At 44.4% G+C, this 17,717-nt stretch overlaps 1 protein-coding gene across 3 annotated transcripts in view; it reads left to right on the top strand.

The window, feature by feature from the left end:
* Positions 1-14,615: 14,615 nt before the first annotated feature.
* CAPN15 (calpain 15) overlaps positions 14,616-17,717 on the top strand; it is a 273,139-nt gene continuing 270,037 nt past the window's right edge. For 2 of the 3 annotated variants that reach the window (XR_003852592.1, XM_029576448.1), the window contains exon 1: positions 14,616-14,917. The gene's annotated coding sequence lies outside the window, so the exon portion shown is untranslated. The remainder of the gene's footprint in view (positions 14,918-17,717) is intronic. The other variant, XM_029576449.1, reaches the window with a different exon arrangement.

Genomic DNA, 17,717 nt, shown 5'->3' with positions numbered 1-17,717 from the left:
AGTCTAAGGGATGTAAGTGAGAGGAATGTTTTAAAGAGACGCAACAATAATTTAATGTGAGGATTGTAAATTAGGTATTGTTTAGGTGAAGGCCTGTTGAAACAGCCATGTTTTTAGTTTTTTTTTAAATTTGGGTGTGAAGGTTTCTGTGCGGAGGTCGTAAGGCATGGAGTTCCACAGGATTGGGCCAGCTAGTGAGAATGCTCTTTTCAATGTAGAGGAAAGTTTTGTGAGTTTATGGGAGGGGAGGTGTAGAGTACCTTGATGGATGGTGCGTGTTGGTCTGCTGGAGGAGTGAAGTAGGAGGGGCTGTTTAAGCCAGTGCGTGTTTTCATTATTATAGATTTGTGTATGAGGGATAAGGATTTGTACTGTATTCGTGAGTTGATAGGTAGCCAATGTAACTCTTTCAGTATGGGTGTGATGTGGTCTCTTTTACGGGTGTTAGTTAGGACTCTGGCTGTGGCGTTCTGCAGGAGTTGTAGGGGCTTGGTGGTGGAGGTGGGGAGGCTGAGGAGCAGTGAGTAACAGTAGTCGATTTTGGAGAAAATAATGGATGGAGCACTGTGCGAAAGTCAGAGAAGTGTAGTAGTGGTCTTAGTTTCTTAACTGTGTGTAGTTTATAATAGCATTCTTTTAGGGTGGCTTTAATGAATGGTTTTAGAGAGAGTTGGTTGTCAATAGTGATTCCGAGGTTTCGAGTGTGTGGGGAGAATGGAATGGGGGGTGTGGAATTGGCAGGGGGGGTGTGGTTGGAAGAGATAATGAGTAGTTCAGTTTTGTGGGGGTTAAGAGCGAGGTTCATGTCGGTAAGGAGATGATTGATAGAAGTAAGGCATGAGTCCCATGATTGCAGGGCTTCTTGAAGAGTGTCTGAGAAAGGGATGAGAATTTGAACATCGTCTGCGTAGATAAAATGGGTGATTCCAAGGTTAGTGAGGAGTTTGGCTAGGGGAAGCATGTAGATGTTGAACAGAGTGGAAGATACGGCACGCGAATCGCAAACCCTTCCATTAACTGAGTGAAGATTAATTTAACAGTGGTTAAAGAGGATTGGTAAGTAAAGCTATAAAAGTTTGGTGAAAGGTGAAATTAAGGGATATATTATTTAGAGTTTGTGTGTGTCTGAGGTAATAAGCAAGCCAGAGATAGTTAATTCTAGTATTTGTCTTTCCCACCCACTCAACCCTTGATTTTTAGGCACGAGACACTTTCTCATTAAAAATCAATCAGGGTCTTATCTAAATCATACTATTGTACCAGCCCTTATTGTAAGTTTAATCATCCCCTTGTAGGACACTAGCTGATTAGTTAGTAAATTCACCTGTAAATTTAAAGTACTCTCATTCCAACTTCCTTAGTATCCTAAACTTAACTAGGAACTTAATAAAACTAAGATGAAGGCAGCAGTCTAGCAGCAAGAGGGGGGGCTTTCCAGTCTTTTGCATTGAGTGTCACATGTATGATTTTTTAGCCGCCGGTGAGAGATTGTATGTGTGCACTCGGTGCAAAGTGCTCCTGGCTCTCAGGGAACGAGTCTGATCTCTGGAGGCTAGAGTACCAGACTTGGAGGAGCTGAGGCAGACAGAGAGGTACATTGATGAGACCTTCAGGGACATAGTAGCCAAGTCCCAAATCCAATCTGGCAGCCCCAGTGCTGCCTTGGATCAGAAAGGTCTCCCAGAAGGAGAACATCACCCTAGTGTAGCAGGAAGTGATCCTGTAGCGAGGACCTGCTCTCCAGGTGATGTATTGTCCTCTCGCACTGAGGACAAGTCTCCCAGGGCTATTGCCCAGGAGGGAAGAGTTAGGCCAGCCATCATAGTTGGTGATTCGATTATTAGAAATGTAGATAGCAGGGTGGCTGGTGGACGTGAGGACTGCATGGTAACTTGTCTGCCTGGTGCGAAGGTGGCAGACCTCACGCGTCACCTAGATAGGATTATAGATAGTGCTTGGGAGGAGCTGGCTGTCGTGGTACATGTGGGCACCAATGACATAGGAAAATGTGGAAGAGAGGTTCTGGAAGCCAAATTTAGGATTTTAGGTAGGAAGCAGAAATCCAGAACCTCCAGGGTGGCATTCTCTGAAATGCTTCCTGTTCCACGTGCAGGTCCCCAGAGGCAGGCAGAGCTCCAGAGTTTCAATGCATGGATGAGACGATGGTGCAGGGAAGAGGGATTCAGCTTTGTAACGAACTGGGGAAACTTTTGGGGAAAGAGGAGACTTTTCCGAAAGGATGGGCTCCACCTTAACCAGAGTGGAACCAAGCTGCTGGCACTAACTTTCGAAAAGGAGATAGAGCAGCTTTTAAACTAGAACAAGGGGGAAAGCCGACAGTCACTCAGCAGTGCATGGTTCGGAGAAATGTATCCTTGAAGGATACTAATGAAACAGGAGAATTAGGGTATCCCAACAGAGAGGTTCCATTAAAAGCAAACATAGTCCATGTGCCTATATGTAAAAAATCACCGAAGCTAATGATTTCCGAATTATCCCTAACAACTGAAAAGCAAGTTAAAACAAACAAAAAACACACTTTGAAATGTCTGTATGCCAATGCCAGAAGTCTAAGAAGTAAGATGGGAGAGTTAGAGTGTATAGCAGCAAATGATGAGATTGACATAACTGGCATCACAGAGACTTGGTGGAAGGAGGATAACCAATGGGACAGTGGTATATCAGGGTACAAATTATATCGCAATGATAGGGAGGATCAAGTGGTGGGGGTGTGGCACTTTATGTCCAGGAGGGCATAGAGTCCATCAGGATAAAGATCACACAAGAGACTAAATGCTCAGTAGAATCTATATGGGTAGAAATCCCATGTGTGTTGGGTAAGAATATAGTGATAGGAGTATACTACCGTCCACCTGGACAAAATGGTCAGACAGATGATGAAATGCTAAGAGAAATCAGGGAAGCTAACCAATTTGGCAGTGCAATAATAATGGGAGATTTCAATTACCCCAATATTCACTGGGTAAATGTAACATCAGGACTTGCTAGAGACATAAAGTTCCTGGATGTAATAAATGACAGTTTCATGGAGCAATTGGTTCAGGAACCAACAAGAGAGGGAGCTATTTTAGATTTAATTATTAGTGGAATGCAGGATTTGGTGAGAGAGGTAACAGTGGTGGGGCCACTTGGCAACAGTGATCATAACATGATCAAATTTAAACTAATAACTGGAAGGGGGACAATAAGTAAATCTGCAGCTCTAACACTAAACTTTCAAAAGGGAAACTTTGATAAAATGAGGAAAATAGTTAGAAAAAAATTGAAAGGTGCAGCTGCAAAGGTTAAAAGTGTTCAACAGGCATGGACATTGTGTAAAAATACAATCCTAGAGGCGCAGCCATATGTATTCCACACATTAAGAAAGGTGGAAGGAAGGCAAAATGATTACCGTCATGGTTAAAAGGTGAGGTGAAATAGGCTATTTTAGCCAAAAAAAATCCTTCAAAAATTGGAAGAAGGATCCATCTGAAGAAAATAGGATAATACATAAGTATTGTCAAGTTAAGTGTAAAACATTGATAAGACAGGCGAAGGGAGAATATGACATGAAGTTGGACATAGAGGCAAAAACTCATAATAAAAACTTTTAAAAATATATCCGAAGCAAGAAACCTGTGAGGCAGTCGGTTGGACCATTAAATGACCGAGGGGTTAAAGGGGCTCTTAGGGAAGATAAGGCTATTGCAGAAAGACTAAATGAATTCTTTGCTTCCGTGTTTACTAATGAGGATGTTGGGGAGATACCAGTTCTGGAGATGGTTTTCAGGGGTGATGAGTCAGATGAACTGAACGAAATCACTGTGAACCTGGAAGATGTAGTAGGCCAGATTGACAAACTAAAGAGTAGCAAATCAGCTGGACCGGATGGTATGCATCCTAGGGTACTGAAGGAACTAAAAAATGAAATTTCTGATCTATTAGTTAAAATTTGTAACCTATCATTAAAATCATCCATTGTACCTGAAGACTGTAGGGTGGCCAATGTAACCGCAAAATTTAAAAAAGGCTCCAGGGGCAATCCGGGTAACTATAGTCCAGTGAGCCTGACTTCAGTACCGGGAAAAATAGTGGAAACTATTCTCGAGATCAAAAACATAGAGCATATAGAAAGACATGGTTTAATGGAATACAGTCAACATGGATTTACCCAAGGGAAGTCTTGCCTAACAAATCTGCTTCATTTTTTTGAAGGGGTTAATAAACATGTGGATAAAGGTGAACCTGTAGATGTAGTGTATTTGGATTTTGAGAAGGCATTTGACAAAGTCCCTCATGAGAGGCTTCTAAGAAAACTAAAAAGTCATGGGATAGGAGGCGATGTCCTTTCATGGATTACAAACTGGTTAAAAGACAGGAAACAGAGAGTAGGATTAAATAGTCAATTTTCTCAGTGGAAAAGGGTAAACAGTGGAGTGCCTCAGGGATCTGTACTTGGACCGATGCTTTTCAATATATATATAAATGATCTGGAAAGGAATACGACAAGTGAGGTTATCAAATTTGCGGATGATACAAAATTATTCAGAGAAATTAAATCACAAGCGGATTGTGATACATTACAGGAGGACCTTGCAAGACTGGAAGATTGGGCATCCAAATGGCAGATGAAATTTAATGTGGACAAGTGCAAGGTGTTGCATATAGGGAAAAATAACCCTTGCTGTAGTTACACGATGTTAGGTTCCATATTAGGAGCTACCACCCAGGAAAAGGATCTAGGCATCATAGTGGATAATACTTTAAAATTGTCGGCTCAGTGTGCTGCAGCAGTCAAAAAAGCAAACAGAATGTTAGGAATTATTAGAAAGGGAATGGTTAATAAAATGGAAAATGTCATAATGCCTCTATATCGCTCCATGGTGAGACCACACCTTGAATACTGTGTACAGTTCTGGTTGCCACATCTCAAAAAAGATATAGTTGCGATGGAGAAGGTACAGAGAAGGGCAACCAAAATGATAAAGGGGATGGAACAGCTCCCCTATGAGGAAAGGCTGAAGAGGTTAGGGCTGTTCAGCTTGGAGAAGAGATGGCTGAGGGGAGATATGATAGAGGTCTTTAAGATCATGAGAGGTCTTGAACGAGTAGATTTGAATCGGTTATTTACACTTTTGTATAATAGAAGGACTAGGGGGCATTCCATGAAGTTAGCAAGTGGCACATTTAAGACTAAATGGAGAAAATTCTTTTTCACTCAACGCATAATAAAGCTCTGGAATTTGTTGCCAGAGGATGTGGTTAAGTGCAGTTAGTGTAGCTGGGTTCAAAAAAGGTTTGGATAAGTTCTTGGAGGAGTAGTCCATTAACGGCTATTAATCAAGTTTACTTAGGGAATAGCCACTGCTATTAATTGCATCAGTAGCATGGGATCTTCTTAGTATTTGGGTAATTGCCAGGTTCTTGTGGCCTGTTTTGGCCTCTGTTGGAAACAGGATGCTGGGCTTGATGGACCCTTGGTCTGACCCAGCATGGCAATTTCTTATGTTCTTATGTTGTCGGATAGAAGACAGCGTGTGATGGTCAATGGAACCTACTCGGAAGAGAGAACGGTGTTAAGTGGTATGCTGCAGGGTTCAGTGTTGGGACCGATTTTGTTCAATATCTTTGAGAGTGGCATTGCTGAAGGGATAGAGGGTAAAATCTGCCTATTCGCAGACGACACTAAGATCTGCAACAGGATAGGATGGAGGCAGTCTAGAGAAAGGCGACCAGAATGGTGGGGGGCCTCCATCATAAGTCTTACGAGAAAAGGTTGAAGGTACTAAATATGTACACCCTGGAGGAGAGGAGGAGCAGGGGAGACATGATACAGACCTACAGATACTTAAAAGGTATAAATGATGCACAGTTAAGAGCAAACGTCTTCTGTTGGAAAGAAATAAGGAGAACTAGAGGTTATGACATGAAACTCCAGCGGGGACGATTCATATTGAATGTCAGAAAATATTTCTTCATGGAGAGGGTGGTGGACGCATGGAATGCCCTACTGGAGGAAGTGGTGAGGACCAGGACAGCAAAATATTTCAAAAGGGCATGGGATAAACACTGCGGATTCCTTAAGGAGAGAGAAACGAAATGAGGAAAGCGGCACGCTAGAGATAAGATCCTTCATACTGTTAAAGAAAATCATACATAAATAACTAAAAATCTCTGTGAATCAAAGAGAATGTGAGCTTGCTAGGCAGACTGAATGGTCTGTTGTGTTCTTTTCTGCCATCATTTCATTTCTATTAAGTACACCTCTAGAATTGTTTTTATGTCAAATCCATACAATAACATGTTTTTAATGTGCATTATTGCAGAAATTTAATGCATTATTCACTCAATGTTGGAAACGCTGGCCGCAGCACTCCGCGACTGGGTGTCATGGCCGCCGGTTGCGGCGGGCCGCAACCGGGGTCGGGCCGGCAGCCATGGCGATAATTACCTCACTTGGAGTATCAGGGGCTCCTGCGGCGGCAGGCAGCCCTCTGTCTTGGCTTCTTTGCGGCTCCTGCGGCTACTCTATCGACTGCATGGGTCCGGCGGTCTGGCTCCTCCCCCTCAGTCTCCTAGGAGCCGCGCGCGCGCGGCTGAAGTAAGAATTTAAAGAAGCCATGACAGGAAATTGTCATGGCTCCCCCGGGGACTCCTCCTTCCAGTTCCGGTATATAAGGCAAGGTCTGATACTCAGACCTTGCCTTGGTATAGGTACTGTGTTGGTGTTCTGGATCCGCCCTTTGCTCTGATTCTGCTCTTCTCCTCGTTGGACTGTTTCTTTGGCTCTTGACCCTCAGACCGGTGGTGGTGATCTTCTGGTATCGACTTGGACTGGCTCTGGACCCTTCTCCTTTGCTCCTGGATTGGCTTCGGATCATTCTCCCGTCTGCTCCTGGACCGGCTCTCGACCTCTCTCTGGACTTCGACCTCTGGACTGGATTGGGACTATCTTTCAACGGATACTCCCGAACTGATCACGACCTGCTGGAGGCACCAGCCGTCTGGAACCCATGACCTGCAGGAGGCGCCTGCATCCAGACCATCTTCATTCTTCAGTGAGTCTCCTAAGTCCCAGCGGCTGAGTCCCTACGGGCTCCTCCTGGGGGGATCACGAGCTTCCAGGGTGAAGCCTTCATCTCAACATCTTCAACAGGCCTTGCCATCCGACGGTAGAGACCGACGAGGGTTAACTTCCTTCTCGGCAGCGCTGACTCTACCTCGGAACAGGGGTCCACTCTCCGATTCATAACACTCAAGGATAAAAAGCCAATAGTGAATATAGCAATAATGCACACTTCTGGTGCACTTTAGTAAATAGACCCCTGAATCTATAGGACCTACAATTTAGCAAACTCAGCAAAAACCCAGGTCTGATTTTATGATAGCAAATGAGGATGCCTTAAGCAGCCATCTGGGTCTTAGCATAACTAGAAGGTCACCCTTCATTATAAACTTGACAAGACACTTCCAGATAAGGCATTTAGTACTGGAACAGGTTATCTGAAAAAGTGACTGCAAAGTCAGAACACTACTTCAAAAGTGCTAGACAAATTCCTGCTAGCCAAAAAAATACCAGAAGTTTTGAATAAAAGACTATCTCTTCGGTCTAGTATTGAAATGTTATTTCCAATGACTAGGTGACAACTGAGTGTTTTCTAGCTGAAAGTGCAATGTATCCATCTCCGCCGCAGCAACTCTTAGCTGCATCTGGGACTGGGTCACTAAAAGCTGAATTTTAAAAGCCTTAGTGCGCCAAAACCAGGAGATAGGCGCGGGTCTCGGGCCGGTGCGCATCGCACAAATTTTAAGAAGCGCCCAAGTACGTGTCTATCTCCTGGTATGTGCACAAATCAAAAAGTTAAAAAAGGGGGCGGTGGGTGGGGTCTGGGCAGAGCATGGGCGGGACATGGGTGTTCCGGGAAAGCCACTTGAAATGCGCACGTTGTATTTGCTCGTAAGTATTTACATGCACAAATGCGCGCCGGGGTCCCTACCGTTAACTTTACCTCTGCTATGGATGTCATGTACATTTTAAAATAAAATCAGGGCTAGTCAGCAGGGTTTGAAGGGTTGGGGGCTAATAGGGAGGAAGGTTAATTAGGGGGGGTTTGGAAGGCAGGAGCCTTTACCTGGGCGAACCGGGAACGGACTGGGGAAACTGGAAATTGCATTGGCATGCGCATCTAATAAAATCCACCCACTTACGCGGTAGGGCTGGCATTTGCGTACACAAGCGCACGTCCAGTCGATTTTATATCATAGGCGAATATATGTGTTATATATGTTCAGCTTGGAGAGGAGACGGCTGAGGGGGGATATGATAGAGGTCTTTAAGATCATGAGAGGTCTTGAATGAGTAGATGTGACTCGGTTATTTACACTTTCGAATAATAGAAGGACTAGGGGGCATTCCATGAAGTTAGCAAGTAGCACATTTAAGACTAATCGGAGAAAATTCTTTTTCACTCAACACACAATAAAGCTCTGGAATTTGTTGCCAGAGGAGGTGGTTAGTGCAGCTAGTGTAGCTGGGTTCAAAAGGGGTTTGGATGGGTTATTGGAGGAGAAGTCCATTGATGGCTATTAATCAATTATACTTGGGGAATGGCCACTGCTATTAATTGTATCAGCAGCATGGGTTCTTCTTGGTGTTTGGGTAATTGCCAGGTTCTTGTGGCCTGGTTTTAGCCTCTGTTGGAGGCGGGATGCTGGGCTTGATGGACCCTTGGTCTGACCCAGCATGGCAATTTCTTATGTTCTTATGTTATAAAATGGTCGCATCCATTCGCGTGAGCCGCAATACACACGTTCATGTACGCCCGCGTGGCTGTTTAAAAGTTACTGTCTAATCTTTTTTCCCATACACACAGGATGGGAGAAAGTGAATCAGGTCATGTCTGTGTAAGCAACATGTGCAGGACCATGCTCCTGAATAAATCTGTGTTACCTCTGCAGTGCCTCACTCACTCTATTTAAGATCAGAGCAATGGAAGCAACCCCATCCTCTCATCTTTTTTCTCTTTTATTATAAAAACATAAGACGTGTCATGCTGGGTCAGATCAATGGTTCATCGAGCTCAATATCCTGTCTTCAGCTGTAGTCAGTCTAGATCACTTGGAAGCAGGGCTTTTTTCCCTGCACTAGAAGCACCATTTTCTTCTCTAGGCAACAGCTCCTCTGAAATGACAGGAGGGATGGGGCTGGAGTAAAGAACAGAGTAGCTCTGATCTGTTCTACTCTGCCTGTTCCAGTCTCACCCCACCCTTCCCCTCCGGATCTCTGCAGGCTGCTGCCTGGGAGGGGAAGAGCTGGGTAGAGCAGGAATCAGAGGATTGTTCTCTGGCCTATAGACTTAGGGCATCAGTTCTGTATTGTCCCTGGTCACGGCATACAGAACAGCAGCAGAACCTGGTAATTGTCCATACTATTAAACATTCACTACTCTAATTTTAATTACTTATGTACTTATGTATTTGTTTCTTTATTCTCCTTTTAACCAGTTTAATTATTGCTTTGGCAACACACCTAGAAGTTTTGTCATAACAATAAAGTTTCCTAAATCTAAATCTGAAAAAATCACCAGTAGCAGAGGGAGAGGAGAAAGAGAGAATAGCACCAATGGGAGAGAGAGAAGAGAAAGAAAAGCACCAGTGGGGGATGGAGGGGAGACAGAAAGAAAAGCATCAGTGCTGACTTTCTCTACTTCAAGCTCCTTCCCTATCTGGTGCTTTTCCCATGCCATCACAGTGGGAGAGGAGACACCAGCAGGTAAAAGTGCTGCTCTCTTATGCCTTCTGCTACAGGAGGAAGGATGGGCTCTTCTGGAGGAGGTGGCGAAGACAAACACAGTAAAAGATTTCAAAGGGGCATGGGATAAACACTGTGGATCCCTAAAGGCTCTCTAGCCCCCTTGAAATCTTTTGCGTTCCCAGACATGAAGAAAAGAGTGCATGGGGGTAAGTTGATGGTGTGGCGGTTACTCCCCTTAACCAATAAGCCTTCATACTGTTGATGCAACTCCATTATTGCTCTCTGCTTCAATGGCAGGGGGGAAAAGGGGAATTACATTTGGACAGACAATCCGAGAAAACAAATAAGCATGGGGGTAACTTGCTGATGCGGCTGTTACTACCCTTAACCAATAAGCCTGATACTTTTGATGTAACTCCAACATTGCTCTCTGCTTCAATGGCAAGAGGTAGCCACCAAGTGCCCTGATTTTGACGGTCTGGGAAACTGATAAGTATAGGGGTGACGTATATGGTACGGCAGATGCTACCATAAGCTTGCTGAGTCCTTTTCTGCCATCACTTCTATGTTTTTCTATGAACTCTGCAGCCAGTTTCAAGGAGCAGGGCACTAGTCTGATTTCCCCTGACCTTCCCTATAAGAATTTGATTACCAACAACTTCCTTTCTAGAAACAAAGGACTTCTTTGAACTAATGGAAGATTCAACGGCAGGGGAGAAAGACCGATACTTCACGCATATCCAACATAGCTCTCTGCTTCAACGGCAGGGGGAATGAAGAAATGTGGATCTATATACAGACAACAACCAACAAGGACTGAATTACATAGTCTGGGTAAACAAATAAGCATGGGAGTAGCTTGCTTGTTGCGGCGGTTACTACCCCTAACTAATTAAGCTAGATATTCACTTAGATGCAGTTCCAACACTGCTCTCTACATTAATGGTGGGGGTGGAAGGGAAATAGAAACAAAAGGTTACTAAGAGCCAAGACTAATGGTGATGGCTGTGCTTGCCTAGCTAATAAGTATTAATGGATTTATCCAAACCTTTTTTTAAACCTATTGACTTTTACCACATCCTCCAGCAACAAATTCTGCAGCTTAATTGTGTGCTGACTGAAAATTGTGTGCTGACTGAAAAACTACTTTCTCAAATGTATTTTACATTTGTTACTAGTTAGTTTCATTGAATATCCCTTAGACCTAGTGCTATTCAAAAGGGTAATAGGTTCTTTTATAATTTTAAGATGTGCTAAACATTATAAATACTTTTAATGTCCTTATGTATTTCATTTTGTTGATTGTCTTTTATTCAAATGCTTTTAATAGGGCATTTATAAATAAGCTGTACACCGATGTGATATTTGTTTATGAATGTCGGTATAGAAAACCAATAAATATAAATAAATAAATAAAACTGTTTCTTATGTTCCTGTTCTACCCAACTCATGATTTTATAAACCTCTGTGATATTATGTTTTATGTATTTGCTTCTCCTTCCCCCTCCATGGCTTTTGCTATGGGCAAAAATCTGTTGTCCCCAGATCCAGTAGGGTACCATAACTAAAACTAACCTTAACTAAGGCCTGGATTTTCCATTCTCACAGAGAATGGTGAATCCCGGCGGTAACCGGGGGCGGGCCTACGAAAGCCGGCAGAGATCGCACCACCATGGTGTTATCGCTGACGGCTTTCGCACCCAATAGTGCCACCGTGAAAGGTGGTGCTATTGGGCACGCTACTGGCCGCCAGCGAAGATACCACCGCGTCCACCTCTTCTCCTCCCCTCCATGCGATACAGATAGAAAATAACCCCCTAAATGACTTTTACGAGTGCTGCCAGACAAAAACAGGGCTCCCTATATAAAGAGAGGTTTTGGAAGTTCCTCCTCTTTAGGCTCTTTTCTCATCTATCTATATAAATAAACATGTTAAATAGTTTGTACGTTGTCGCTAATCTCGCCAACCGCTTAACCGAATGCGTTCAAATTTGCACACAACATTCACTTCCCATACGGGAAGGATCTTATACACTTACATTACATATAGGTCACACCTGTGACAGGTAATACAAGTTTAAAAATTGCTTACACAAAACAGCGACATCTGGTGGCCGTCAGCGCAAGCGCAACCTCTTACACCTTTCACACACACTCACACACCACACCCCACCCCACCCCCACACAGGGCTATTGTCTTTCATTCACACTCCCTCATAACACACAGAAATCCACACTCATCACACCACACACCCCCACCCACACGCCTGCCAATGTCACTTACTTCACTCACCCTCCCAAAACACACCAAAACACGGATTCCTGGCTGCTACATTGGAAAGCCACGCATTTCACACACCCTCCGTATTTAAATTAAAGTACCCTCTTCCACCCACCCACGCACTGCACTCCAATCACACACTACACCTGAAACAAGTCTGTGCTTCTCCGCCGGGACCACAGGAACGGTCCGGGACACATCGCATTCAGTAGGGCCGTCAGATGCCAGCAACCAAAATGGAGCCGGCGGACCTTGCCCTTACTATGCTATACGGAGACAACAATGACGTCGGTACATCATGTGACATAGTAAGGGCAAGAGCCTCGCCACCGGCTGGCAGTTTACACAGGTAGCTGGGGAGGAGCACGGTGGGGGACCGTTCTTATTTTCCGCCGCGCGTTTTTCACACGGGGGGGCACTCATTCTCCACATCTCCCGAGAGGGGGGCTGTAGCGTGGGTTGCTCTATTTCGCCGGGTTGGGGGGGGGGGGGCCAGGAAGGTGTGCTTGCATATTTAAACTATTCTTTGCTGGTGCTGTTCATTTGGGGTACAAAAAAAAACAAAAAACACACAAACTGTAACCTTTACTGCTCTGTTCTGTTTTTTTCAACTTAACCAGGCTCAGCCACAGCAACGCGTAAACCAATTGCTTTCAAATTTGGACACAAGCTTCACCTCACATACGGCAAGGTTATTCTACACTTACATTACATATATGTCACACCAGGGGCTGGTAAAAAGTTTTAAAATTTGGTTCCACAAAACAGCGACATCTGCTGGACGTAAGCGCAAGGTCTTACACCTTGCACAAACGCTCACCCCACACGCACGTGACCAATGTTTGGGATTCACACACCCTCCAACCAGACACAAATCCACCCTCCTCACCCCCCCCCCCCCCCCCGTACACATGCCAATTGTACTTACTTCACACACCCTCCCAAAACACACAAAAACCCACAAAATTCCAGCATGCTACACTGGGAGGCCACTCACATGCCACATGTTTGCTATTCCCACACCCTACGAGATCACACAAAAACACCCTCCTCACACCCCCCACGCCCATGACTTTTCTACTTACTGCCCACACCCTCAGAACGCATGCAAAACAGCAGAATAGTTCGGGCAGCTCCAGCAGGGGGGGGGGGGGGCAACACCGCTCCGTGACACATCGCATACACTACGGTCGTCAGCTGCCAGCAATCAAAATGGCGCTGACGGCTCTGTCCCTTACTAGGACACTCGGGAACGCCAATGGTGGCAGTAGCCCATGGGACATAGTAAGGGAGAGGGCCCGTCGATGCTATTTTCTGGACTGGCAACCGGCGCACCTTCGCCCTTACTATCTGAGCGAGATGACCGCTCCCATTGCTCCACCCCACTGTCAGAGTAAGTTCTAACAGCCATCGGAGACGGTTTCAGTGCTGGCTGCCACGGGCCTGGCGCTAATACTTCCATGCTGGAACAAACGCCCGCTCCACCGACTATCATTTTTGACAGGTATCGGCAGGCCTGCAGGGGGGGGGGGGGGGGGGGAGGGCGTGGGGATGTTCTTGCGTCCATGTTCGGGGGGAGGGGGGGCAGGGGGCGGTTATCCCCATTCTCTTTTATTTCTTTTCCACTTAACCTGGCTCTGCCACTGCAACGCGTGGCCGGGTACAGCTAGTTATTAATAAAAATAAAGCGGGTGTCTTGTGCTAAGCTTCCTAAATGCCACATACAAATATACACAGGGTCACGCATGAATACAGCACGAACAGTTAAACGGGGGAGATTTTTTATATGAGAGGATGTGGCTGTGATGAAAGGTACTGCATACACCTGTTTCTTGTGGCCTTGTGCAGTGAATGTGGCAAGGGTCATCAGTTTTGGGGAACTGGGCACAACCCTAAACAATCCAGTTTGTCAGTGTTCTGGCATCTCCTCTCCCCCGTGGTTTTTTTAAAATCTTTTTCACGTGTGTCATCTAGCTTTTATCCTCTTCAATGGAGAATGAATGTACGTTTGCTAATTATTGATACCCTCTGGGTATAAAACAACTCAATGAAACAGTGAAATATAGAGTTAGTGACTTCAGGGTGTATTTTCTGACCTGTTGAATTACAGATTTTCTATTGTGTTTTGTTAGCACCGCTATTCCGAAAAAATTTCAAATATTGTTCACGTTCGGTGACACTTGCCTTGCTACTTAATCACTCCATAACCAAAAGCGCTCGAGCTCAGTACTCTCGCTCCCGCTCATATAAAGCGCTGACGTTCCCGCAGCATGCGGGTTAAGCTTGTGCAACAGTGCATTCTGGGACTTGTGGTTTTAGAGCATATTTTATCAATACCCAACTCGCTTTTCCTTCTTTCTCGTTCTTTTTTCACAATGTAAACAAATACATTTGGCCGTGCGAACACCACGACGTATAGCAGGGTTACGACAGATGCACAAACACCATGTTTTGTCCCTGTAACTGGAGCCGGAAAGGACTACACTACCCACAATGCTACAGCGTAGCAGACTCTCTCAACCCTTGGTTTCCGCTCTGCTTCGCAAGACCCTTGGGGCCTGTAGTTTCCTCGATCTATTCTCAATGACTCCTGCGCTGTCTCCGAGGCGTAGAGTCCTCCATCGTCAGATCTCTCCGCTACGTAGGCGGCGTAAGCACAGCTTCTGGACTCCGGAACGACTCTGCTCGGTTTTTTCCCACTGAGAAGAGGAAACGGTCGGAGCCAGCTGGCAGCGCTGAGAGAGCGGTGAGGGAGGGCAGCGGGCAAGCACAGAATACGAGACGGAGAGGGGCCCGAAGTATCTGCTTCTCTCTCCCGCGGCTGCTGAGGTTGTTGGGAGACTTCGGGGAGTTGAGCGGAGAGCGCCGCCCGGTGTGCTGAGGTAAGTACCTGTCAGTGAAGGGGGGCAGCCGGGAGCGCCTGGGAGCCCGCGCGGGGCCCGGGAGCAGGACCGGCATTCATCAGGAAGGAATGGGGTATTCTCCCTCTGTCCCACGGCGGGGAGGGAGGGGATCTCCGCTAGCTCTGCAGTTGGGTCTATGTTCTCCCTCCCCTTGACTGGGACAGAAAGTGTATGAGGGGACCTGGGAAGGCTTGGGGGGTGAGGAGTTTCGCTTTCATTCACTCTGGTTACATTTACTTTTTTTTTTTTTTTTTTTTTTTTTGAGAAGGCCTCGTTTCTTTGCTGGCTTATTCCTTTATGCCGCTGTTTTGTGCCTGAAATGCGTCTCAGTGTAGTACCACACCAGAGAGAGAGACCGCTGGCTCGGGAGCCACTGAGGTGACTATGGAGGAGCCTGGTGCATCTATGGGTGAAATCTATTGACTGCTTGCATATGAATAGGAATCATTTGTTGATTCGAAAAGTGGATGCCTGTGACTTGCAAGAGAATAGGTAGATATTTTTAAAGTGAAAGATAAACTAAGTAAAAAAGTGAATGTTTGTTTAGAAATGTGTTGACAAGAGCTTGTCCTTGTCTGGTGGTTTTGAATCCGTTGGTCCTATTTGACAAGTGTGGGGCCCTGCCGCTTGGACAACACAGGGCTTCCCTAGTCCGGAGTGGAAGTGCCAGCTTTGCCTCAGGTCTTGGTACATCATGATGAGGGCTGGGCAAATTCAACAATTGTGGAAGTGTTGCTTTGGAGGAGAAAGTTTTAACGGGTCTGGATGTTATGTTTTATTAATACAGTCTGCTATTTGTTCAATGAGCTGTTGGAAGGTGTTGTCAAAAGATAGGTATTATATTTTTATGATGAACTAACTGTTGGTGAAAGGAAAGAACATTCTTGTTTATCCATAGGTAGTGGTAGTGCAAGGTACACTGCTCTGCTCTAGTATCTTTGCTCTTCTCTGGTGGGCATGCTCCTCTTGCATTTAGAATGGAATCCAGGCTCCTTGCCTGATATTTTCCTGACCTACTTCCTGAAACTATCACTGCTACTTATGGTTTTTACATTATTTGTATGCAAAGAACTGGATTGAGATCTGTGACTTACTTCATAAGACCCCTGTACTGCTGTAAAATTGGTAATGTTTCACTGATTAATTTTATTAGGGACTTTTGATTTCAGTTTTTATTTTATTTTGCCTAGAAAGTTCAATGTTTAAAACAAAAAGAAATCTATGGAAAATGGCTTTTCCACTGACTTTTTCTCTCCTGTGCATTATATCAGTCATTTTTCCACTAACATTTTTTATTTTAACATTGAATTTCCCATGCAGAAGTTAAATAAAAACTGAAAAACGAAGGTCCCCCTAACTATATCTTAATTGCTGACCTAGAAGTAAAAAAGCTCAAATGTACTGAGCTGTTCCATTATTGAAAAATATTAATGAAACTGAAAACCTCAATACAAGTTTCCTTAAACACACTAATGTCAGGAACAAGGCAATGGTTGCCGTCCCATAGAGATCTCAGCAAGAAGCAGACTCTGGGGAAGGGTGCTCCTCCTTTTCCTTCTGGACTCCCCTGAACTTCCTGTGTAGTGTAGTTTGTCATTTCCTGTGAAATGAAATCATTGATATCTGAGGACTGAACATCATAGAAGAGACAAACTAATTACTTGGGCTGAGAAGAGGAAGCCCCGTGGAGTATCTGCTGGGATTAAAAAAAATACAAACATTTGTAATTGCATCCATAATAATTTTTTATTTTAGTACCTGCCGATAACACCTCAGTGTAAGACCTTAGTTTGCTAACCTTCAGCAGAGTTAGGACAAAGGGCATGACAAGCCTAAGCGAAACCATGGATGGATGATTTTAATGGCCTCTTCATATTTAGCAGTCAATGTTTCAGTGATGACTGCGTGGTTAGGGAATGGGGCTCCAGGAATCTGATTAGATCTTTACAATGTTGTGAAAGTAAAGTAGTAGAGCTTGGACAATTCCTTGAAGATTCTCCTTCTCACATTTTTTAAGGTAGTTGGCTGTGGTCATTCCAAAAGCCCCCTTTGCAGAAAGCCAAATCTCTTCTGACATTGTAATGTACTTTAATCAATAAACCAGGCATCTCAATTTCATTTTGTTTCCTATTATTCTGTGACTTCTGCAGTAGTAAGAGTCACACTGCAGTCCCTGCAAAGTCACTTTGCAGCTCCTGAATCATGTGTTATGTTGCATGGGGCAAGCCAGTTAACAGAATAACAGATCTTTTTGGATTGTCAGTACTCTGAAATCAAAGGGTTGAACAGACTAGCAAAATGTCTTCCTAACAGGAGCCCGAGAGAATGGGTTTGAATAAGGTAGTGGCTGCTGAAGTATTTGAACAAGTTAAATTAGCATTGACAAGTAAGTTCACACAGTTACAGAACAGCAAACAAAGCAAATGTTTAAATTTTTTTAAGCTTTTTCTGAATTGCCAGTTTAGATATAGTTTACTGGGTGGAATGCTATGGACACTGTCTATTATAAACCTGTGTGACACCATTCTTGTATGCACACACTATAAGTATGGTGTGCATAGCTAAAGCATGATCTTGAAGAAGATATTGCTGCCATTTTTATTGTAAAGCATGTCTAATTACAAAGCAAATAACTATTTCATAAGTGGTTGAATACATCGCATTTCTACAGGGTAAAAGTGGCAGAAAAAATATTGTTGTATAGTAAAGAAAAAACAAAACATAGTGCAATGTCTGAAGCATAGCTAACGACAGAGGGCCTGCGGTAGAATGCCACTAA

The sequence above is a fragment of the Rhinatrema bivittatum genome, chromosome 14, assembly GCF_901001135.1.
Source record: "Rhinatrema bivittatum chromosome 14, aRhiBiv1.1, whole genome shotgun sequence".
Lineage (NCBI taxonomy): Eukaryota > Metazoa > Chordata > Amphibia > Gymnophiona > Rhinatrematidae > Rhinatrema > Rhinatrema bivittatum.
This window is presented reverse-complemented; position numbering and strand designations above follow the sequence as displayed.